At 55.3% G+C, this 24101-nt stretch overlaps 1 non-coding gene across 1 annotated transcript; it reads right to left on the minus strand.

The window, feature by feature from the left end:
* Positions 1–11129: 11129 nt before the first annotated feature.
* On the minus strand, positions 11130–11238 carry LOC112822923 (U6 spliceosomal RNA). The gene has a single exon (XR_003207891.1). It is a non-coding gene; the product is annotated as a U6 spliceosomal RNA (small nuclear RNA).
* Positions 11239–24101: the final 12863 nt, after the last annotated feature.

The following is a 24101-nucleotide window of genomic DNA, read 5'->3' on the forward strand; positions in this document are numbered from 1 at the left end:
GAGCCGGGGCCCACAGTGGAAAATGAATCACTGGATAGAGCTGCAGGAATGGAGACCCGCCCACCACCACCTACCATCTTCCACCCAGGAAGCCCCATGAGGACAAGGCCCTGAACCCCAGATTTGAACAGGAAGTGCCTTCCTGTGCTTTCCACATCCTACGAGGCCACCCTGCCCTCTCAAGACTTCAGCTCTGGGGCCAGCCCCTGGGTATCCTCAGGGACCTCATTCTCTGGTGTGTGTGGCAGCCACAGTTCAGGGGAGACAAAGATGGGCAGGTACAGAGACTCTGGGATGCAGTGACGGGACTTCACCTGCCTGGGGATGCACTGGGGTCAGAGCCAGGGTCAGGGGGAGGGGGAGTTGTCAGGCCTCAGCTGGCCTGGCCGGAGCGGTTTCACAGGTGGAGAAAGGAAGAGGGGACAAAGGGAGATGCCCTCAGTGAGGAGGGAGCCAGACCTCAGAAAAGGTGGAGAGGCCAAGCCCAGCCCCGCCCACCCACAGGGACAGGGCCCCTCCCTCAGGCCACAGGGCAGAGCCGGCCCTGCCCTTCTGCTCCAGACAAAGGCCTGACCAGGCGGCCTGACCAGGAACTGATCAGCACCTGATCGGTACCTTGCCCTGTCACCCCAGCAAAGGCTCTGCTGGGCTGCGCACAAGTCCAGGGAGACACAGGCAGGTGCCTCCTGCCTAGGTTCTCTGGGAGCAGAAAAGACCCCACACCAGGGCTGGGGCAGGGGGTGGCGTCACCTGGCACAAGGTTCTGACTCTAGGCAGGAGGTGGTCCCGGCTGTGGTCCTCAATGACATGGATGGTGCCTTGCACAGCAGGGCCCGGGTCTGCCAGCAGAACGTGTTCCTGGCTCAGATCCTGCCACGTTTCCCTGGTGGGGCAACCAAAGGGGTCCATGGGGCCTGGCCCAGAGCCTGCCACAGCCCCAGGCTGCATACCAGCCACACCGGTGCCCCTCTGTGCACCCTTGGACGCTCCCTCATTTCTGATGCTGTTGCTGTCTATCTCATCCACTGTTTTTTCACTGTATTTACAGACTTGTATTCATGTGGCTTAAAACGCAAAAGGTACAGTGGAAAAGTCCTCTCCCAGAGGCAGCCAGTGCTGTTGGCACCTGTTGTTTCCCTATGAAATGGTGCCATTCTGTACACACACCGGGGCGTTAGCCCCGCTTTTCTCACAGGTGGTCCGCATGGACCTGCCGCCTAGCCTGCCTGCTCCCACTGGCCCCGGCCGCTCCCCGACACACCCACTGGCCCCGCCCACGCCCGGGCCGCACCCCCACACACCCACTGGCCCCGCCCACACCTGGCACACCTGAGGATGCCCAGTTTGCCCCACGTGCACCTCGGGGGCCTTGGCGGCAGCGTTCTGCTAGAGGAACTGGACAGCCTCCGCCTGGTACCTGCAGTGGAGGATGGAGATGAGCCCCTCCCACCAGCCCAGCCCCCCAGGCCGGCCCCACCCAGCTAGGACCCGAGGACTTGCTCCCTCCCCACTTCACTGCTGCTTCTTCGCAGAATCACAGATGTGGGTGACAGCAACTGAGGTGTCAGCAAGGCAGCGAGGGCTGGCTTTGTGCCTTGGGCTGGCTCTGTGCCAGGCCCTGCAGCCAGATGCTTCCTAAGGGCCTTTTCATTTGATGCTTTCAGTGACCATTTGTGATAGATGCTTCCAGAACAGGATGGGAGTGTTTTTTTCCTGTGGCCTTGGGAACTGCAGAGAATGCTGCATTTGAGAGGCCTAGCCCTCCCGTTCCCCGCAGTGAAGGAAGAGGAGGGAGGGGAGGCAGTGCTCCCAGAGCCGGGCTGGCCCCCCACCCAGAGAGTCTGGGTGAGGCCTGGGGGTGCTGAGCTCTCGGGAAGGGGAGGCTGGCACCCCACGCCTGGGCTGGGCCACTGAAGCTGCCCCAGAGCAGGGAGCAGGGAGAGGGTCAGGGACAGCACACTGCTCCTCAAAGGCGGGAAAAAAGGGGTGCTCTCACCTGTCCCAAGAACATGGATCAACCTGGCCGCCCAGCCACATTTTCTTAAACATTTAAAACCTGGCTGATTTCACCGAAAAATCCCCATGTCTGGTTTCTCTTAAGTAACCTGCTTCATGTTTGCCCATAATGGAGCCCATCCCAGGTGAACACAGCTACTCTGAAGGCCCCAGAGGGAGGAGCCTCGTGATGGGGTCTACACAGTGCTTCCTCTGAAACAGGAGCAGCCCACAATACTGACTCCAGCCCCAGCCCAGCAGGAAAGAGGCAGGGTCCCCACCCAAACCCTGAGGCCAGGGCAGAGCTGGGTGTGTGGTTCAGGGGTCTGATGGGAAAAGCAGAGGAACGGGGAAGCGGGTAATGTAACCGAGATAATATTTTAATGAAATTTTTTTTAAACGATTTTATTTATTTATTTGAGAGAGAGAGCACGAGAGGGAAGAGGGTCCGAGGGAGAAGCAGACTCCCCGCCGAGCAGGGAGCCCGACGCGGGACTCGATCCCGGAACTCCAGGATCATGACCTGAGCCGAAGGCAGTCGCTCAACCAACTGAGCCACCCAGGCACCCTTTAATGGAATATTTTTAAAAATCAAAATCAGTCCAAAACATCCATCATGAGCAAAACACCAAATTTTAAATAAAGACAGAATTCGACCCTGTAGGTTCATGACGCCCCTCCTGGGCTTCCCCCTAATCCCAGTCCTGCTGTCTGGTGTGGGAGCCACAGCCCCACGTGGTGTTTAAAGTTCAATTAATTAAAAGTAAAATAAAATTACTTAATAACTAAATAAATTACAAGTAAATAAAATTTAACTGTGGTCCCTCTGTGGAACCAGCTCGAGAGCCACACGAGGCCAGAGCACCGTGTCAGACGCCGCCGCCATGGGGCATTTCCAGAGCCAGACTGGGAGCACCCAAAGCTGATGCTAGAACCTTCCCCTGCTTCGTGAGATGGCCAAGCACCTGGTAGCCAGCGGTTGGAGGCCTGGTCAGCACTCTAACTGGGGTTCGGTGGACCCAGCCACCCATGCCTCCTTCTGTGGGCAAGGACCACCTTTTCACTTACCTTTTCAGAAACTCTGAAAATGTTTCCAGAACCACCGCTTGCACCTGGCTAGTGACAGGTAGTCCCATGGGTTGTACTGCATTCATGCTTTCTTTCAGCAGCTGTCAGTCAAAGCAAGTGGGTTCTCAGGGGCACCCAGGGGTCACAGAGCCAGTGGACCCTAGGAGAATGTGTCCTCCCCCAACTTTGTGCCTGACACAGCTGTCCTTGCAGGAAAGGCTGGTGTGCACAGGCCACCACCACACGTGTACCACTATGCAGATGGCACAGAGCAGACACCTCCCGCCAGGCCCTCACTGCCCCTCCCAACCCCCCCACCATCTTGCCAGGCCTCTCTCCCTGGAGCCCTCCACCGTGTCCTGCCATGAGCCAGCCTGCACAACATCCTCCTCTCCATGCATGGCTAGGCTTCTCCCGTTTAGCCCAGAGGCTGCCCCAGCCCCACCTGAGGCTGCCAACTCCCCACCTGACACTGAACAGTGCTGCTTGGTGTAAAGGCATGAGGACGCTTAACATCCGCTCCTTTTCTCCCTCCAACCCTGAGCCGTCAAGGGAAGCAATAGAAACCCCCAGCACCAAATCCTCTGGAAAAAAGAAAAAAAAAAGCCCCCACCCCCCGCCGCCACCACCACACACGCTGGTGGCCTCTCCTCCTGGGCCAAACATCCTTCACCCCAGTGGGCTGCTCGACCCTCTCCCTGAGGTGTCCCCAGACACTGGTCCCAGTGTAGGTCCTACCTGAGGACTGAGCAGGCTCATGAGCTGAGACATTCCAGGAAGAGGCCTCCCCAGAACATATGCCCCTGCAGGGTCCCACTTGCCTCTGCCCGTCGCCCTCAAACACTGACGCTTCGATGCCCAGAGCCCCGCCCTCCACCGTGCCACCCATCCCGGCTGCACACGCACCCCACCACCCATCACCCATCGCCCCCCAGACCCCAGTCCTTCCAGGCCCCCTCCCAACCTGGCCGGGTGCTCAGGAAGGGGCCAGGGACCCCACGTGGCAGGCTGGGAAGGTTTGGACGGACGCATACCTGGAAGATTTCGAGAAACGTTGGGTGGGAACACTGGGCTCACCTTTTCCGATCCCAGATCAGGACTCTTTCTACACGCTTTGCCAACTCTTCCTGCCCAGAAAACAGTAAAAGCAACTCCTATCTCCACACTCCTCTCTGGAGCACGTCAGGTCCAGCCCCGACTGAGGACTTGGAGGGTGACACCCAGAGCCAGCCCAGGGACCAGCAGCCTGAAATCCGCCCCCAGGGACCCAGTTCCAAGTAAACCCCCTCTTTCACGGCCTCCAGCCCTCCGTCCATCACGGGTGGTCTGTGAAGCACCTTCTGGACACACCCTCCTCCTCATTCCTGGCAGGTCCTCCCCGGTGCCCCAGCCACTCATTCACGGCCTGGAGGGGAGGGGGATGACGAGCAGCTACCACTACCGGGCAGCCAGAGCCCTTCCGTGGGCGAGACCTAAGAGGGGTGCCCAGAGACCCACAGCCTGGGGGGCACCAGGGAGACCCGGGGTACTGGGGACCAGCTCCCGGCCAAAAATCTAAGTGTGACCTCGTGAGCCCGACCACAGGCAATGACAAAAGGGTGTCTCTGGCAGGTTCCCAGGGAAGGCTGCCCTCCTCACCTGGGCTTGCGGCACGGCCAGTGCCGTGAGGTCTGAGGGGGCCTCAGGCTGACTGTCCCCTGCTCCCATGCAGATCTCCCTCCTAGCCTGGGCACCTCCATCCAGAGGCCTGCTTACTGGGGGCCCTGGACAGGCCACGGCCTCCTTATTTGGAGAAGGGGACAGCCTAGAAGCCAATTTTCTCCACCGACTCAGCACTCAGTACTTTCCCACACCTAGCCCTGTCCATGTCATACCCTGCCCTCGTCCACCAAGCAGCAGGAAGCTGTGTCTGGCCGCCTGGGCCGGGAGAGGATCCTGACGCCACATCCAGCTGATGCTAGCCCTCGCCTGGCCCAGGTGCCAGGGATGGGACAGGCATCACTCCCGCTAAGCCTCTTGCCAGACACAGAAGGAAGCCTACATGGTCACGTTCGTTCTGGCCACCTGTCTGAATGGACCACTCGACACCCAGCACAGCCCTTGACAGGTGGGGTGTGGAAGTGCAGGAAATGCTAAGTAGCCCTGTCTTCCTTCATTCAGCCCAGACTGCAACTCCACGGTTTCAGGGGAACCCTGAAGGACAGGGGAACTCAAAACCCAGGTGTTTCAAGGAGACAGAGTTTGCAACCAAGGAAAAGCCTAAGCATTTATATACCAGTTACTGGAAAGTTCCAGCAAAATCAATACTGATTCTTTACTGCACTGAGAAACTAAGCTTTCTCAGTCTGTTAGCTAGGAAAGGCAGAGAGCTTCCTTCCCTGTATCCTGAACGTCTCTTCCACCGGTCCCCATGACTCTTGACATGTCTGTACCAAGACCAAGAACGCTGGTACAGGAAATCACGTTGGTAAAAACGATCACAGTAGGAGATTGTGATGTCCCCTTGAGTCCTCACTGTGTCTGCCATGGGTTAACCGCGTGCACCCATCTTGGGGCAGCTGGCTTTCCGCCTGAGGCTCACTGGCCCTGCTCTGTAGCCACTGGTATGGAAGAAGCCAGACCGCCCTCACTGGTCAAGGCAGCGACCTCGGGTCGGGTGCTCTCCCTACGGGCCCGCTAGATGACGTTCCTCCCGCCGCAGAGCCACGGCCACTGTTATTTCCCACGTGACAGTGCTCAAGGGCCAGAATCAACACAGCAGCATCCACCCCCCAGCCCCACCACCCAGGGCCCACCCTGGCCCAGCCCCTTGCCTGCTGCGCCCCAGATGCCAGACGAGGAGGCCTCTGGGTGACGGATACTCCTGGATCCATTTACCTGGATCAGCCCCACCAGCTTCTTCTGCATTTGGGACATCCAGGTAACAAACATTATGGGGTCCAAGAGGTGCCCGACCGTGGGCTCCTGAGAGGTCAGAGGTGCTTTCACAAGTGTCTCCCTATTGGGTTGGAAGGAGCCATGAGGGGCAAAGAGCTGAGCTGGGGCTGGGGTGTGGAGGACAGCTCGGCGCTAAGGGCAGTGGACCCCAGGCTGGGCCTCGCTCCCTCCCTAGCCTGTGCTGGCCGCCCCCACCCCTGCACAAGGCCCAGTGACTGGAGAGGGCAGCTGGGGTTGAGAAATGGGAGCAAGAGGCTCCGTTGGTGTAGACAAGTCTCAGTGGTCATACACACACACCCTAACGTGCTAACATACCCATACACATACTACGCAACAGACACACTGGCACGCACTAACACATGCGTGTGCATGCACTGTCCCCAAGGCCAGCTGTGTCCACCCTTCTCCGACCACCAGTCCTGCCCAGGTGGCCCCTCCAAGTCTCTCTGTTGATCACAGCCCTGGCCTGAGGACCCTCACCCAGAGCAGTGGCCTCACCCAGCACCCCAAGGTCCCCAGGAGGACTCACCCCGGATGCCCAAACAAGTTCGTCTTGTGCCAGGTGTACAGGACTTGACAGCTTTTCAAGTTGGTGCCGCAGGAGTGCGTGAGCTCAGAGAGGCGGCTGAGGAGCACTTCCTGGAAGTACATCCTATAGACCTCCCAGAGGCAGGTCCCCAATCGGCTTGCCCACGGGGACCCCAGGCCCTGTCTCATAGCTTGGTCTAGCTTCTCCAGGTATGGGTCCAGCTGGTCCTTGGGGCCCAGGGTGGGCACTCGGGCCTCAGCATCGTTTCTCAGCAGGTCCTCCAGCTGACCAGCCCACGGGGCAACACCACTGTCCTGGAGGGCGCCGGCCACTCAGCTCTGGTGCTTGTCCTGTGTCCACCCCACAGTGGTCAGCACTGCCTGGAGCTTCAGCTCCAGCTCCTGGCTGGGCCCAGGGCCCTCCAGAGCCTGCTGGATGACCTGCCACATGCTCTGGGCCACAGCCTGGTACTGGGGGCCACAGTCCTGCCCTTCCTCTGCCAACATCGAGATGCTCTGGTAGGCCTCCAAGAACCGCCCCTCCTGGACCAACTGGAGGGATCCTGGAAGAAAGGAACCTGAAAGGATGGCTCAGCAGGGGGCTTGAAAGACCCGGAGATCTGGGGAGGGGGAGAGGTGCCTGCCCTGGACCCTTCACTGTAATTTCTGACAGGAGTAGGGTGGAGATGGGCTGAGCTATACGGAACTCATCCATCAGAGGAACCACCAAGAAGACCAGGAGGAGGTTTCAAGAGGCTTTGGGAGCGAAGTTCCTTGTGGCCAGTCAGGATCAGAAGGCCACAGGTTTGTTACAATGTTTGCAGAAGACCAGTAGGCTTTCCACTGTGTGTCAGCTTTGGAGTAGAAAAACGTTAACACCCAGCTGTAAGCTCCCAGGGCTATGCATGGTCCATACCTTCATCAGCTGTGGGTTTGTTAACCCAACATGGAGACAGCAAAGGCACTTTCCCCACCAGAGGCACAGAGAGGGAGGTCCAGCAGACTTAGTAGAAAATTTCTAGCAAGGGGTGCTCAGTAGGAATGCACTTCAGGACCACCTGGAGGGCTCATTCCAGCCCAGATTGAAATGTGCATTTCCTTTTTTAATTTTTTGGGTTTTTTTTTTAAGATTTTATTTATTCATTTGACAGAGAGACACAGCGCGAGAGGGAACACAAGCAGGGGGAGTGGGAGAGGGAGAAGCAGGCCTCCTTTGGAGGAGGGAGCCCGATGCGGGGCTCGATCCCAGGACCCCTGTGATCATGACCTGAGCCGAAGGCAGACAATGACTGAGCCACCCAGGCGCCCCTGGAATGTGCATTTCTGACAGGTTCCCAGGAGGTGCTAATGGTGCCGGTCCTGGACCTCCTGCTCTGCCCGGCTTTGCACCCCAGAGGAGCCTCAGCAAGACTCTCCAGCCTGTAGCTGCAGAAGGCAGGCGCCAGTGAGACTCAAAACCAAAAGAGGAATTGGTGGGCAGGGTGGTCCAAAGCACTTGAGCACTTGGACACCAATTCTTCTGGACTTCAACTTGAAAGGGCATTTTGAACTTTAACTTCTGGAAATTTCAAAATGAGAGGGCAGTTATATTTCAAGTTGGGGCTCAGAGCGCCTTTCTGTTGTCAAGGGCAAATGCATGTCCTCCCCTTTCCTATTCCTCCTTTCTGACAGCTGGAATGTACATGTAATGCCAGGACCTGGGCAGCCATCCTGGGCCATGAGACAGGAACACCATGTGGAGGATAGTGGAGGAGTACAATGGAGAGGTCTGGGTCTCTGAGCACCGAGGAGTCCTGAACCACCTACTCAAATCTTCCATGAAAGAAGCAAATTTTATCTTGCTTTATCTTAAGCCACTAGTTCATTGGATCTCTCAGTGAAAGCAGCTGAACTTATAATAATACAAAGAATTGAGGAGTGGAATGTGGGATGGAAATTATTTTGAACCAAAACAGGACAGCCTTCCATGGCATGTAACTATTTTGAGGGTGAAGAGTCCCTACCCACTTCTCAGAGATAGCTCCTTGTTGATAGTAATTAATTAGATCAGACTTGAAACTAGGAACTGTACGTGCTGGAACCTCTGTGGTTTTACCAGGCGCAGGGCTGCTCAGACATCATTCCCCTTCCTTCCAGAGCTGCCCATCCAGCAGGGCAGCCTCAAGCCACACGTGGCTCCTGAGCCCTTGAAACGTCAAAACTGAGCTGTGCTGTCAGTGTAGACCACACACGAGATTTCAAAGACTTAGCGGGGGAAAAAAAAAAAGAATGTGAAATATCTTAATTCTAATATTGATGGAATGTTGAAACATGTTGAAATACTATGTCAGCTATATTGGGCTAAATAAAATATTTTCCTAAAATTAATTTCACCTATTTCTTTTTATATTTTAACTGTGATTCCTGAAAATGGCTCCCGCTCTATTTCCCTGGGCAGCACTAACTACTCTAGAGCACGCTTGCCCCTCTCCCTCCAACAAGGAGCTCCTGTTTATCCTGCACCAACCTGGCTGTTTTCTGGGTAGGGGGCCATCATCCCCCTACCCAAAAAACAGAAGAGCTGCCCTTACAAAGTCCTGAGGTCTCCCGGGCTTCCTACAAACATGGCTGCGTTGGCTACCATTTCTTTAGCAAAGATACTGGGGGGGGTGGGTTAGGCAGGCAAAGGCAGACATGGGGGGGGTCCACTGTTGCGTCCACACCCGCCCCATGCAGGCCCATCGAGCTATGCAGAGCGTGGCTGCTCCCGACCACCTGACCATCTCTTGGCATCACAGGCCAGCAACACGTGGGGCCAGCAACATCTGGCCTAAAAAAAAAAGTGAAATGCACCTGAAAAGTGACCATCCTGGCAGGGCTGGCCTGATGTCACGAGGCACAGGGCTAGTGTGGATGTGGGAGACCCTCAAAGATCCCATCACCTGTGAATCAACTGATAAACTCTTGTCCCCTCTTGGGTGACAATGCCAGATGCCAGAGATAGGCAGCTGGTGACACCTCATCCCCCCCCCATGACTCCACACTCTTATTGCAATTCTGCAACTTCCCACTGACCTCAGGGAAAATCTGAAGCGTTTTCTCTTCAGGAAAACATGCCCTAGATTATAAAGGTACCAGCTCCGCCCACAAACCCACTGCGGACCAGAGCCTTAATAACCAGCCCAGCCCCAGCCCTGCTGTTCCACGCAAGGTCATTTATCGAGCTTTTCTGTGTGTGGACCCATGCTGGGTCATGGCAACACAAATAAGACACTCCACACACAGCTCCACCTCCATCCCAGGCCCCTCCTCTCCCTCCTGCAGCGCTAGAGCCTGGGGTACAAGTAGCAGCCAGCTCTGCCGGCCTGGATTTGAACCGGGACCACCTCACCTGCTGTGGGCCCCTGGGCAAAGGGCTCCACCCCCCTAGCTGTGGTTTCCTCGGCTTTGAAACGGTAAGGTACGTCTCACAGGTGTGATGACTATGGGCTGGTTCACTCTGCTTTGGTCCTTCTCTTGCTCCCCGGCACTGTGTCAGAGCCCCCATGGGCTCAGCAGCCCACCCCAGCCCCGTGGCAGCCCGCTGCGTGGTGGGTGGTGGTGGTCAGCAAGCCAGCCCCGCTCACGTAGGATCCCCCAGGCATGGGAAGGAGGCATCTTCCCACTGTGCCTGGTCCCCTCCAGGCGCCCAGAGTGACATCCAGGAGGCTGGCATATGCAGTAAATATTAAACAAAAGGATAAATACGGGAGCAAAAAAAAAAATGAAGGAACAGGAAAAAGGCTCCTGCCAGATATAAAGGTGAGACCCAGGGGACACCTGGGTGGCTCAGTTGGTTAAGCGTCTACCTTCCGCTCAAGTCATGATCCCGGGGTCCTGGGATCGAGCCCCGCATCGGGCTCCCTGCTCCGTGGGGAGCCGGCTTCTCCCTCTGCCTGCTGCTCCCCCTGCTCATGCTCGCTCTTGCTCACTGTCTCTCTCAAGCAAATAAATAAATACATAAATAAATAAATAAATAAATATTTAAAAGAAATATATAAGGCAAGACCCATACCTTTGGAAGTTTCTGTCAGATGAACAGAAACTGGGGTTATTTCTGTGAAACACTCCCAGAAACTTTGCAATCTTCCTTCTGGGCTTCGGAGGATGCCTTTGGGCTGCTGCCTCGGGTGCCCCTGAGCCTCACGAGGCAGGATTTGTTGGTGCTCGCTGCCTGCTTCTTTTCCTTCCAGCCTGGGTTTCTCCTTCCCCAGCAGCCCTTTCTTTTCACCTGGTCCATCTCTCTGCCTTTGCACCCGACAGCAGCCTGGCCCCACAGACACCCTCTCAAGGTCTGCAAGTCATGGGGTCTTATCTATCTCCATGAACAAAAGAAATAAATGGGAGGAAGCTGGTGACGGCCAGAGAAATTTCCTCTGTATCTAAAAATATGGGTGTTGGGACATCTGGGTGGCTCAGTCGTTAAACGTCTGCCTTCGGCTCAGGTCATGATCCCAGGGGCCTGGGATCGAGCCCCGCATCGGGCTCCTTGCTCGGCGGGAAGCCTGCTTCTCCCTCTCCCTCTGCCTGCCCCTGCCTCTGCTTGTGCACGCTCCCTCAAATAAATAAATAAATCTTTTTTTAAAAATGTGAAACCCTTCTCAGATTTGTGTGTCACCGTCATGCAGGGGCCGTGCTAGTCTTCTCTGTATCATTCCACTTTTAGTATAAGTGCTGCTGAACTCAGAGCTCTTTTTTTTATTATGGTAAAACACGCACAACACAAGAGTTACCATTCTAATCATCTGTAAGTGTGCCGTTCAGTGGTGTGGAGTAATACCCATTAACTAAGTTGTGCAATTGTCACCACCATCCATCTCCAGAACTTTTTGGTCATTGCAAACCAAAACTGGCCCCATTAAACAGGAACCCCCATCCCCCCTGCCCCAGTCCCTGGCGCCCGCTCCCCTACTTTCTGTCTCTGGGACTCTGACCCTTCTAGGGACCTCACAGCAGTGGAATCATGTGGTATTTGTCCTTCTGTGACTGGCACCATGTCCTCGAGCTTCATCCATGCTGTAGCAGAGTTTCCTTCCTTTTTAAGGCTGAGTAATACTCCCCCATGTGCACGGACCACTCCTCTGTTTAAGCACTCGTGTGTCGATGGACACAGGCTGCTTCCACCTTTTGGCTCCTGTGAATAGTACTGCTCTGAACACAGGCGTGCAAATGTCTGTTCAAGTCCCTGCTTTCAGTCTCTGGCTGTGGTTTCTTTTTCGCTGACAAAGGCATGATCACCGCTGTGGTTCTTGAAAGCTTCTCTCTCCTTGGAAGCACTCACTGCCCAGGCCGGTGGTTGGCAGCTTGGGGGGTGCTATTCTGTTGGCCACACACCCCTTAGCTGCAGTCTCCTCTCTCTCCCGGCTCCACAGCATGACTTCCAGAAAGCACTGGACGTCTCCACATTCTAGTGGCCAAGGGCCGGCCACCAAAATGGCATGTTGATTATTTTAAATGAAAACTACTTGGGAAGGTCCCTCAGACCCCCGTCTGTCCCCTGAAAGCGGGCAGTAAGTCTCCCATATGAAAGGCACCCTGTCAGTAAGTAAAAAGACACCCTTGTCACCAGAGATCGGAAATTCAGAGCCAAGAAGGCCATATAAACAGCCGTGTTACTTTTTGCTAATTTCCTACTTTGGTCCAAATTCTGCTTAGAATTCCTTACAAGGCAAAGCTCCCAAACACCTGTTTTCTTTATACTGAGAATTCCCCACAAATTGAGCGTTTCTTTGTCCAAAATGTATGAAAACCACCCGTCTTGGTCACTTGTTTAGGTCTCAGTTTTATCAGGCCTCTGTGCACACAGAACAAAACTTTGCGTTTTTTTCTCCTGTCGATCTGTCTCATGTCACTTTAATCATTCGTCCAGCTGGAAGCCGTGAGGGTGGAGAAGAATTTTTCCTTCCCGACAACACACCTCCCTCCAAATCCCCTCCCCCACCAAGGCAGCGGGGTCCCATCTTTCTTCGAACCAGGCTTCACAGCACAATCCCGCAGGCCTTATCATGAGGGACTCCATTCAACATTCTAGAACAGTCCTCTATTTCTAGAACAGTGCCCAGGTTCCCAAGGACCACTCTGGCTTATTTGCATTCCCTGCGTTCATTACTTCCTGCTCACAGAGACAGTGACACACACTTTACTACGGGACACAGCTTACAGAACACACTGAGTTCTCAGGATTTTGGCACCACCATACACACATACTACAAAAACCCCCACGTGTATGTGAAATAGGGCTTCTGTCCCGAGCTGGGTGTTTTCCACGGGCGATCTCCTTCACTCCTTGACAACCGTATGAGGCAGGCCCTAACTGACAGATGCCGTGGGACAAGGAGATGCCCTGGGGTCGGGAGCTAGAAGGTGCTGGAACCGGGATACAGCCTGAAGAGCGGCTCCTCCTAGAAATGCTGGGCGGGGAGGGGATGTTCCCAGAGACTTTTGGTCTATGATACAAAGACCTTTGGGCTATGAATGTATCCAGAATCCAGAACCAGAAGGATGCTCCCACAGCCTGAAGGGAAGTCCGTACGGATGTGTCTCCCCAGGTCACACTCCTGGGTGTGAGCACTCATACTCGTTCAGATGAAAGGGGCCGTAGCGAGTGTGTCCAGTAGCATGGCTTGTGAATACTGGCATCCCGTGCACTGTTCTTGAAGAGTCCGAGATGAGCGTTGGAACAGGACTGTCTCTAATGGGCTAGGGTGGCAGGACCTTGGTGTCCTGCCTGGGGCTGGAAGCTTGGGCGTGAGGCACACCTCGATTCTGGGGTCCCCCTGCATCTGCAGCACAAACAAGCAACCTCATAGGCTGCAAAGCCTCACGAGTCCCACGTCCAGGTGACATACAAGACCTGGTGGCCTTGGTGAGGCTGTGGGGACAAGGGGGTGACCAGCGGGGTGGTGGGAACCAAGAACGAAACCATGCCCTCAGCTGGGCTTGGGGCCAACAGAGGAGCCCCCCGTCCCCATCACCAGATGCCTCGCTCCTGTAAACTGATAAACTCCAGGCTTGGGAGCCTCTTGAGGACAGAAGGTGGGTCTGCCAGGCTGGAGAGAAACCGTCTCAGGGAATCCCCAAAGGTCCCATTCCATTCAGGAAGGAAAGGGTTTTACTTTCAGTTTTGCTCTTACTGGTTTTCTGGTGTTTCTCGGAAACCACTGGGAAGTTCTCGTTTATTTTGCTCAAAACACATCTTGACGGATGAGCTCACGTGAGACACAAACACTCTCCTCCCTGCAGGGTCTCTAGGCCCTTATGGGGCTCCCCCCCCACCCGCCCCCACACAGCCCACCGCTATGTCTGGGCGGACTGTCCTGCCCTCCCTCCCCTGTAGTTCAAGGGCTGCCTGACCGGTTCCAGGCAGACTCCGGGGCAGGAGAGGCAGGCTTCCTCCCAATGCCCCCTCCCCTCCACGCTGCTGGGAGCACCCTTGAAGGGGTCCCAGGAAAGCCTCCGCCTGAGCCAGCTGCTTACATGTTCCCACAGCATGAGTGGGCTCAAGACAGAGACTCTCCTCACAACTCTGAGGGCCTCCCCCCCAACCCTCCAGGGCCAGTTCTCTCCCTCGGCACCTAAATCCCAAAGTTTTCTAACCAGGTTCACCAGACAGATTGGATCAAAGCGCACACCCCTTTTCTCGCCTCAGATGGGTGGGACTGGGAACCCCGCCGTCCATCCCGGGCCCCCCTCTGCACTGGGGGAGGGGGCCATGTGCCAGATCCATCAAGGTTTTAAACGGATGTACCTTCAGACCGAACTATTCCACTACGAAAGCTTCTGACCTCCCGACAGAAAGATACGGATTCACTCCACAAAGAGGACCGCGGGGTCTGCATAAGAAGCTGAAGCCACCTATAGGCTGACAGGCCGGGAAGGAAGCCGTCTCACAAACTGCCCACAGCAGCCAGAAGAGCTGGGACGCCCCCAGCCACCGACAGCAACGAGATGCACAGCGCAAGGGAAAGAGCCAAGCGCAGCACGCGCGGCTCCTAGACGTCACCCTGGCTCCCCGCTCGGGGGCCCACCTTCCTTGTCGTCAAAGCTGGCAAGGTCGCCTCTCTGACCAGTCATCAACTCTCCCCCTCTGACCACACCTGGGAAAAGCCGTTAAGGACTCATGTGATGCCACTGGGACACTCTCAATCACATCTGCACCGTCACTTTCTCCTCGTCCCCTATTCGCATGGGGGCGGGGGGGTCAGGGTGGGAACATCTTTACACCTTAACCATGACTCTGCCAACCACAATAGGACACCCTGCACACTGCTCGTGGCCATGCATATAGTCCTCGTTCCCTTCTCTGCTTGCATCCTGGATCTCTTGTGAGGACGGACCAGGGTCTACTCAACCAGGCCCTTCTGTTGGAAAATAAATGGAACTTTCTCTTGAGTCCATTCTAAGATAAGCTCAGGGGAATCCCAAACATATCTCTGAATATGTATCAGTGACTGATCATACAGCTGAAATAAGTATTTTCAGCAAGCAGCAAATCCTACACTGGCTCCCTGACCCACGGAATAAAGGTTTTCTGGATAGAAAAAGTAGAGGCCAACCAAAAATAAAGCAAGTGCTCAGGGGACTCCTAGATATGAGGGCGCCATTAAAGACAGAAACACACTCCCGTCTAACTACGGACAGAGATAACCCTGCCGTCCAGCCCTGAGTCCTGCCAATCCCACCGCTTGATACAAAATCCTCCCTCCCAAAGCACATGAAATCTGCTTACTTGCCTCTGTTCCCACCACTGGCCCATCCAAGCACCCTCTCTGCAGACCCGAAACAGCAAGGCCTCGTCCTCCTGCGGGATCTCTCACGCCCCCTTTTCAGGGCTGGTCTTGGTCAAATGCAGATCCAGTCAGCTCACCCCTCCCCAGCTGCTTTCTCGTAGCCCAAGGACTCAGTCACAATTATTCAGGGTCTTAAAGTCCTAAATACCTTTTGGCCCATCCCCTCCCTGCCTACCTGCCCCCTCAGTGCTCCTGCCCAGCCCCTTCCCTCACTCTCCCGCTCCTCCTCCAGGAGGCAGGCCCGCCCCCAAGACAAGAGCAAAATAGTCCCACGTGTGCGCCGTGGCCCCCACCTTGCCTACCTCATCACTGTTCAGCGTCCCTCTTCCCGAAGGCTGATCAGCTGCGTGAGCTCGGGCCTGGGCTCGCCGCTGAGTCCCGGGGCCTGGCAGGGCCTCATGCATCCACGGTTCGGTCAAGAGTCGCTGAATGAATGAATGAATGAATGAGCAGGTGATGAAAGTACCTCTGAGGCCCCTCCCCCAGCACCCCTCCTGCTGGAGTGGGGGGTGACTCTGACTCTGAGACTGGGCGACCCCCAGGCTTTGCTCCCCTTCTCAGGAGCAGTGGGCCTGACAGCCGTGTCCCCCGCCACCCCCATGAGCAACCATATTTCCAAGCTAGTCTGTTCCCACGGTGTTGCCTAAGAGGGGCCGGGGAAAAAAGGGTCTTCCCCCCCACCACTCCGGTGCCCCTTGGAGCCCCACTCTCTGCAGAAGCCAGAATGACGCTGGGATCATCTCTCCCACATCCTAAATTCCCATGAAGTGGGTAAAATCCTGCAACACACGTGCTACAAAATTGTAAAATTCTCCTTATTCATGGTGGTGCCCAACTTTCCCTTTCAGAAACTGCACCTGAGTCTGTCCCCCACCTCTACGCCCGGGGCTGCTGGCTGAGGGGGGTGCGGGGCAGAGTGGGGGCCAAGCGGGGGGTGAGCAGCTGGCCCTGGGAGGGAAGGAGGGTATGTGCGTGTGACCCCAGACCACAGAGCCCAGGGTCAGTCTGTCCAACCGGGGTAAGAAAGCTCTCCTTCATTTATTGGTTTTGAGTATGATGGATCCAGCTCAGGCCCTGTGGCCAGAGGCTGGGAAAATGCCTCTTCTCTCTCCTAGAATCCTAAAGAAACATGGCTGGGGACCCAAGCATGGGCACAGATGCTCCAATCCTCACCCACCTTCATGCTCCCTGCCGGCAGAGCGCCCGAGAGGGTCAGTGTGGGCACAGGCCACGGCCTCCCAGGCGACAGCAGCGAGTGGCCAGGAGCTGCAGTGTCCACTCCCAGCCCCCACAGACCCATCCCCAGAAACCCACCACCCCTCCCCTTCCTTGACTCCATTAGCCTGGACACTGTCACCAGGGCAAGAGGAGGAAGGGGCAGAAGCGGGGTGTGGAGGCCGGGACCCGTACTGAGGAGAGGGAAAGGGGCAGAAAGCACAGAAATACCTCCCGAAGGATCCCCCTGCAGCAGTGTGAAGGAGTAGGGGACACTAATCATTTTAAGAGTTTAAATAAATACTTAAGGCCAAGGGAAAGGGCCAGCGGGTCGGGAGGAAGCAGCGGGCAGCGGGGCGCCAGGAGGGGAGGCCGGTTCAGAAAGGGGGGCGCAGTGTGGGCAGCGAGCAGCCGCCCCCGGGGCCCCCAGCACCCCCGAGACCTGGGCCCCCGAGGGCACTACGGGTCACGGTCGGCAGCCCCTGGGCTCGGCTCTGGCGAGCAGGCCGCCGCGCTCGCTGGGAGCCTGTGCCGGGGGGGCCGCACTTGCAGGCTGTGGAGGCCCCGGCAGGACTGCCCCCCACCCCACCCCGCGCTCGCCAGCCCCGCTTCCCCGGCCGGGTTCTCAAACACGTCCGGGCCGCTGTACGCCAGGCTGCAGAACCGGGCGAGGGACGGACCCGGCCCCCGGCTGCTGCGGGGGGTGGATACGGGAGACAACGGGCGGGAAGCTCGGTCTCCAGGCCCCCGGTCCTCGCCAACCGCCTCGCTCCCCAGAGACCGCGGCCGCGCCTCGCCACCTGGCGGCCTGCGGTGGAAGTGTCCGCTGGCGTTCGGCGCTTTGCCCACCTGGTGGCACCTGGGCCCAGGTGAGGCCCAGGGAACCCGACTGAGGTCTTCCCCTCAGAAGACAGGTGAGAGCCTCATCAACGGGAGAAAGTTTCTGAGTGAGGTTTCAATAAACATTTGAAGGCTGGGAGTTCTTTCAAGAAAAATCATCTTGCCCCCCCCCCCAAAAAAAAGGAGGCAGTGAACAGAATGACAAAGATCACAGCAACCCAGGTGCCCCTTACTACACATCAGGCCCTGGTAAACACAGGTGCTGGGACAGGGCTCTCGCAATGCATGCTCCAACCCACAGCAAGAAATCCATCCCCGTGTGCCCCAGTACTTGCCTACATGTGTGTCTGACCCCTCTTGATATTTTCTCTTCTATGCTACTCAGGGTTGCCAGATTTGGTAATAAAATACAGGACTCCCAATTGTTTTTGAATTTCAGATAAATAACAATGACCTTTTTTTTTTTTTTTTTAGTATGTGTACATCCCACACAATATTTGGGGTATATTTATAGTAAAAGAAATTATTTGTTTTGTAACTGAAATTCAAATTCAACTAGTTGTCCGGTATTTTACTTGGAAACCTTAATTCTACCTCATTTTTTAAAATGCCAGTTGCAATATTCTGAACCAATATTACAGCTGGCTAATGAGTCAGAGGCCCCAGTTTGAAGACATTGCCTTAGGTGACAGGGCCAGAAGCGTTTCTTTCCACAGGGGAAACCAAGGTCAGCGGAGGAATTTGGATTCGAATTGGAGTCGCCACCCCTCCCCTGCCAAGACCCACCCTCCCTTTAGCTGCAATGAGAGGAATCTCAGTGGGTCTGCAGACGACCATATCCATGATCCATTTTCTCAAATTCCTATTTCTAAGGACAAAGAGGAAATATATTCACAATCAGAGAGAGGCTCCAGCCAATGTTCTGTAATAAGGACTTGGACCACTGCATTTTCTTAAGGGGACATAAAACAGTATTTTCACATTTGTTGACATTTATGAACAACATTTGATGCAGTTCATAAGTGGATAAATGCTGAAGGCAAAGACGGAAAGAAACAGATGATGCAAAATTTTAAAAATTAATCAAATTGATGATTCTAATGGGTATTTATAAATCAAAAAATAAAAATGTTTTACAACTATGGAGCAAAGAAAAATGGCTATATTGCCTTTGAGAAAATTATGAGTATCAAAGTTCTCAAGGGTTCCTTCCAAATACTGCGTTTTGACAATGCGATGCACAAAAAAGACTAACAACCGGCTGGCATCTGTCTGAGGGGTATTTGAAACCCGGAGGCAGCATTTCCAAGGCAGATTGTTCTAGATTCAGGCACAATAGGTGACACGTAGCTGGCTGCAGTCAAAGGAAGCGATCCTTTTATTCTTACAGAGTTCTAGAAGTTATTGGTCAAGTGATGAAGCATAAAAAAAGGAAAGGGTCCCCTCGGCCCAGAAGACCCCTGGTGATACTGAGGGGGAGGAATTCATGGTGTGGGGTAGTCAGCACGGCTGTGACTTAGACACCCTTCTGTGTTGGGATGCCTGGGATTTCTGAGCTGTCGGTGATGAGATGTCCATGCCTGCCTCGCTTACACTCCCAGGCGGAAGGGGTTGGGTCGGGGGCCTCACTGCCACACACAGGGCCCCGTACTGATGGCTGTTGAAACTGGTGGTGCGCCACGAGGGCCCCCGTGTGCTCGGCTCTTGTGGACATTGGACATTTCCACAATAAGAAGTTTTCTTTAAAAAAAAAAAAAAAAGAAGGAACAGGGAAATTTTCAGCAACTGTCACTAGACACAATTTGGAGTGCAAATAACATGCCCTAGACAGGCCTTGCTGCAGAAATGCTCACCACCTCACTGGGAAGAGAGGAAGCCCCCAAATCCCCAGGGAGGGGAGAAGTACAGTCCCATGGGGTCTCTCCTAGGTGGGCCTCATCTACACTGCTCAGTAAAGTGGCCTCGCCAAGGGGAGGCCAGGGTAAATGGAATCGCAGCTCTCTAGCTGGCCCAGGCTCTGGCCCAAACCTGAGGACCTCTGCGAAGGGCCATCCACCCTCCAGGGTGGCAGTCAGTGAAGGAGGCTCACAGCAAAAACGCCCAGGACCCTTGAAGGTAAAGCTCTGTTGGTTCCATCATTCAGCTACTTCCTCAGGGATCCTCCCTCCTCAGGCAAACACCACAGAGAAGATTGTGCGGGACCAAGGCCGGTTGGGGGTCCAAGAGCAGCTTAAGGCCATGAGAAGGCCTGGGTGAGCTAGGGAAGCTGGCTCCGGGGGCATGGGGGGCACGCTCTGCCAGGCCCCTGCAGTGGTCCCAGGGCCAGAGTTGGTGACAGCGCCTCACATCCAGAGTCCCAGACCCCAGCGGCCAGTCTGTACCTGCCCAGCTCCTGCCAGGGTGCCAGGGAGGCTGGGAGGCCACGTTGGGACCAATTTTCTTCACAGACTCTCCCTAGAATGTCTCCAAGACACACAGCAGCTCTCCAGGCTGAAAGGTCTCCACAGTATTGCTGGGGCCTGCAGGAGGGACAAACTCAACCCGGGTTTTAGCAACAAAAGACCCGTGTCCCAGGCAAAGGGGGCAGGTGGTCACTCTGGGCCCTACTCGCCTGCCTTAGTTCGGGCTGCTCTAACAAACACCACAGCCTGGGGGCTTATAAACAGTCCTGGAGGCCGCGCCTCTGAGATGGGCCCTGGCAGACGTGGTGTCCTGTGAGGACCCGCTTCCAGGTTCACGGTCAGCTGTCATTTCTCTGGGTCCTCACACGGCTGGAAGGGGCTGAGGGGGCTCTCCAGGGCCTCCTTCATAAGAGCACCTGATCCCACTCAGGAGGCTCCACCTGCGCGACCTAATCACCCCCAAACGTGCCCCCCCAAAACCTCACCTTGGGGGTGAGGTTGCAACATAGGAATTATAACCAAGGGAGACTTAGCCCAAGTGATTCTTCCAGCCTTTGACTGATGAGTCCCGGGAATGGCTGGAAAGGTCTCTACTTCCCGGAGGGGGACCACACCCACGTGCCCCACCCCAGGCCCCTCTGAGAGCTTCTTGGACTTTTTTTTTTTTTAAGATTTTATTTATTTGAGAGAGCGAGAGAGCACGAGCAGGGGGAGCAGCAGAGGGAGAGGGAGAGGCAGGCTCCCCAGTGTGCAGGGAGCCCGACACGGGGCTCGATCCCAGGACCCTGGGATCATGACCTGACCCGAAGGCAGACGTTTCACCGACTGAGCCACCCAGGCATCCCTCTTCTCAGACTTTTGACTGCGATCCATGGTCCTGCCCCGAGTGCACGTGGTGTCAACACTGATCGCTGGAGTTGGCAGCGCAGGGAAGGCTTCGAGCTCGGGTAAGTAGACCCCCTCACTAGGGCCAAGGGTCTGGCAGCCCCCTACCCCTCAGCGTTCTGGGCAGAAAGCGTGGCTGCAGCCTCCCCTCCCCTGAAATCGGTGGGGAAATGTGGAAAGCAAGGATCCTGGTCCACCTCTTTTCCTTGCCCAGGAAGAGAGAAGCATCTGGAGAAGCTTCTCCCTGGGATGGGGGATCTCAAGACATGAGCTCCACTGGGAATGTCCAGGCCAGCCTTGGGTGAGTGGATTCTCCCTGGGGCCACCCTTGCCTTCTCCAGAGTGACACCAGGATTTAGCAATTTTACTCAAGATCATTTCCACCTTCATTCACGCCACAGATGTTCATTAAGTTACCCAAATACCTTGGACACTGAGCACCGTGGGCTGCATTTGTTTTCTGGGACCGACATGAGGTACCACAGACCAGGTAGCTTTAAAAACAGGTGTAAGTATTGGTTCTGGAAGCCAAAACTCCAAGATCCTGGTGTCAGCAGGGCTGGTTTCTCCCGGGGCTTCTCTCCCTGGCTTGTGGATGGTGATCCTCTCCCTGGGTCCTCTGTGCGTGTCTGTTCTCCTATAAGGACACCAGTCCTGTTGGATCAGGGCCCACCCTAAAACGACCTCTTCTTAACTTGACCACATCGGTCCCGACCTATCTCCAAATACAGTCACATTCTGAGGTCCTGGGGGTTAGGATTTCAGCCTGTGGATTGGGGGCTTGGGGAGTACATAGATGCTGGTGTTTAAAAACAAAGACGGCACAGTCCCAGGACCTGTGGAGTCTCAAAGCCTGGTAAGATGTGAGCACGGCCCAGCCCGGAGCAGAGCCCAAACGGGGCTGGAGCCGTGGCTGTGGCCCAGACGAAGCCCAGGTCCTCCCCTCCCCCGGGACCCATGTGGAGAAACGCTAGCCAGGCTCAAACAAACCCTCCGTTCGGGTCTCTGTGTGTGTCTCGGATGGGGCAGAGGCTGGCCACAAGTGCTGCAGGTGACAGCTAAGCCCACCTGTGCTCCCCGCACCTGCAACCCCCATCCATCCCGCCCTCCCGGGAAGCCTTTCTAGGAGTGGCGCATGGTGACTTCAACAGCACCCAGAGAGTAAAAATAACAGCGTGCCATAGAGCACGTTTCAAAAGTCTGAGCTCACAGCCAAATCCCTTCCCCTTCCAGCCGCTCTAGCCCCCCAAGAAGTCACCCACTGTTGGGGCCGCCAGCTTCAGGTGGCAAGTGCTGTTCTTATAAACGGCTGGCCCGGATTCTCAGCTTGAGTTAGGATGCTCCCCAAGCAGTCAAGGATGTTCAGGGATGGCTTCCAGTGTTGCTTAAAGAGCGTGAAAACGTGCAAGCAAGGTCGGGCTGCTCCCTCCAGCGGGGGACAAGGGTGCCAGCGCCATCCAGCGGCCATGGCCCCAGGCCCGACCCCATCGGGCTCCACGCACCTGTGCCACTTTCCCCAGACCCGATGCTGACTCACGGAACCACTGCAGAAAGATCTGTTTTAAACTTTAATTAACCTACATTCTTTCCTAGATCTTGTGACCTGATTTTCCATCTTCTCTCGGCTGGGACCTACAGGGCAGCAAAAGAATCACCCTCTCTTTAACCCCAACACCCATCAACTAGGGCTTGACCTCCAAAGCCAAAGACGCGGGCAGGGAAGCAGCCAGGAGCCTGGGACAAACACATCGGTCAGGGTCACTCGACCTTTGTATCTATAATCAGGGGGTGGGGTGTGGGGACAGGTCCAGGCCGGTCATGCCCAGAAGGCTGTGGTGGCCGTGAGGACGCAGACCCCCAGCTCCAGGGATGGTAACTGGCCCCGGGGCCCAGCTGCTGAGCTCTGAAATCCAAACTTCCCATGGCTGCTCCCAGACATGATCTAGAGCAGCAAGGATGTTCCTAGGAGACAGGGCCTCCTCTGACGGCTGTGCCCGAGCTTGCTGGGGCGGCAGCCCTCAAGGATATTGTTAGCCTTCCCTCCTTCCTCCCAGTCTGACATGCATGGCTGTCCCCGGCTCTTCCCGCCCTCTGCACCTGCCTCCCACCTTCCCTCCCAAAGACGTTTCCTTCACGCAAACCCTTAGTCCTGCTGCTTCTCAGAGGACCCGGATTAACACAGAGACCTGCTGCCCCATCCCTCACCTGACAACTGCAAAGGCCTCCTGCCTGGCCTCCCTGCCTCATGCAGCATCCAGACTGACCCTCCCACCCCATGGCTTGGCCCTGCTCCCCTCTGAGCAGACATCCTCTCTGCCCCCCATCTCTCATTCCACTCCAGCCAGACTGGCATCCACCACAAGCTCTTCTCAGACCTGCATGTGGCTCCTTCTTCTTCCTTCTCCTCCTCCTTCTTCAGGTCTTTGCGTCCCCTTCCTGGTGAGATGGGCCCTAAGTCCCCGACTCCCCATGCAGGCTCCCCTCCCCGCTCCCCTGTTCCATGCTCTTCCACAGCAAAGATCACCTTGTAACAGAGAGAATAATTTGCTGACTTATTACACTGCAGCACTCACCCTGCCTCCCAACTAGAAGGAGGGATGTTTGTTGCTTTTGCTCACTAGCAAAGCCCCAAGCACCAGGAAAGGTGCCTGTGCTCGACAAGGGGATGAACAGATGAAAGAAAAGCTGAGAGACACTCAACCTTCACTACTAGGGATTTCAAAAGAAGAAGAAAGAGGAGAGAGAAAGAAAGAATAAAACTTTCCAGAATGGAAGAGAGACCTAAGTCCTCACCGTGAAAGAGTTTGCCAAGTCCTGAGAAGGACAAAACACAAACAAAACAAATTTTATCCAGAAGATAAAGAACTCCCGAAACTCAGAAAACAAACACCACAATTTCAAAAGCTGATGGATTTGAGCAGACACTCCATCAAAGAAAATATGCAAATGGCACATAAACACAGGAAAAGATGCTCAACATCATCAGTCATCAAGGAAATGCAAGTTTAAAACACAATGAGATACCATCACACCCTCCCCAGAATGGCCAAAATTAACAGGACGGACCACACCAAGTGTTGACAAGGATGTGGAGGAACTGGAATGCTCAGACGTTGCTCATGAGGACGTTAAATGGCTCAGCCTCTTTGGAAAACAACTCGGGAGTTCCTTTAAAGGCCAAACATACTCCTACCATATGATCCAGCCATTCCACTCATAGGTAATTACCCAAGAGAGAAGGAAACATGTGTCTGTACAAAGATTCATATGCTAATATTCACAGCAGTTTCTGTGTGATGGCCAAAAACTATAAACCACCCAAACATCCATCAGCAGGTGCCTGGATAAACAAACTGGGGTCGGTCTATGCGACGGGTACGACTCAGCCATCAAAGGAACGAACCGGGGACACGCAAAAATGACA

This window comes from Callorhinus ursinus, unplaced genomic scaffold (assembly GCF_003265705.2).
Source record: "Callorhinus ursinus isolate GAN/ISIS: 27379988/994484 unplaced genomic scaffold, GSC_fseal_2.0 scaffold8, whole genome shotgun sequence".
Classification (NCBI taxonomy): domain Eukaryota; kingdom Metazoa; phylum Chordata; class Mammalia; order Carnivora; family Otariidae; genus Callorhinus; species Callorhinus ursinus.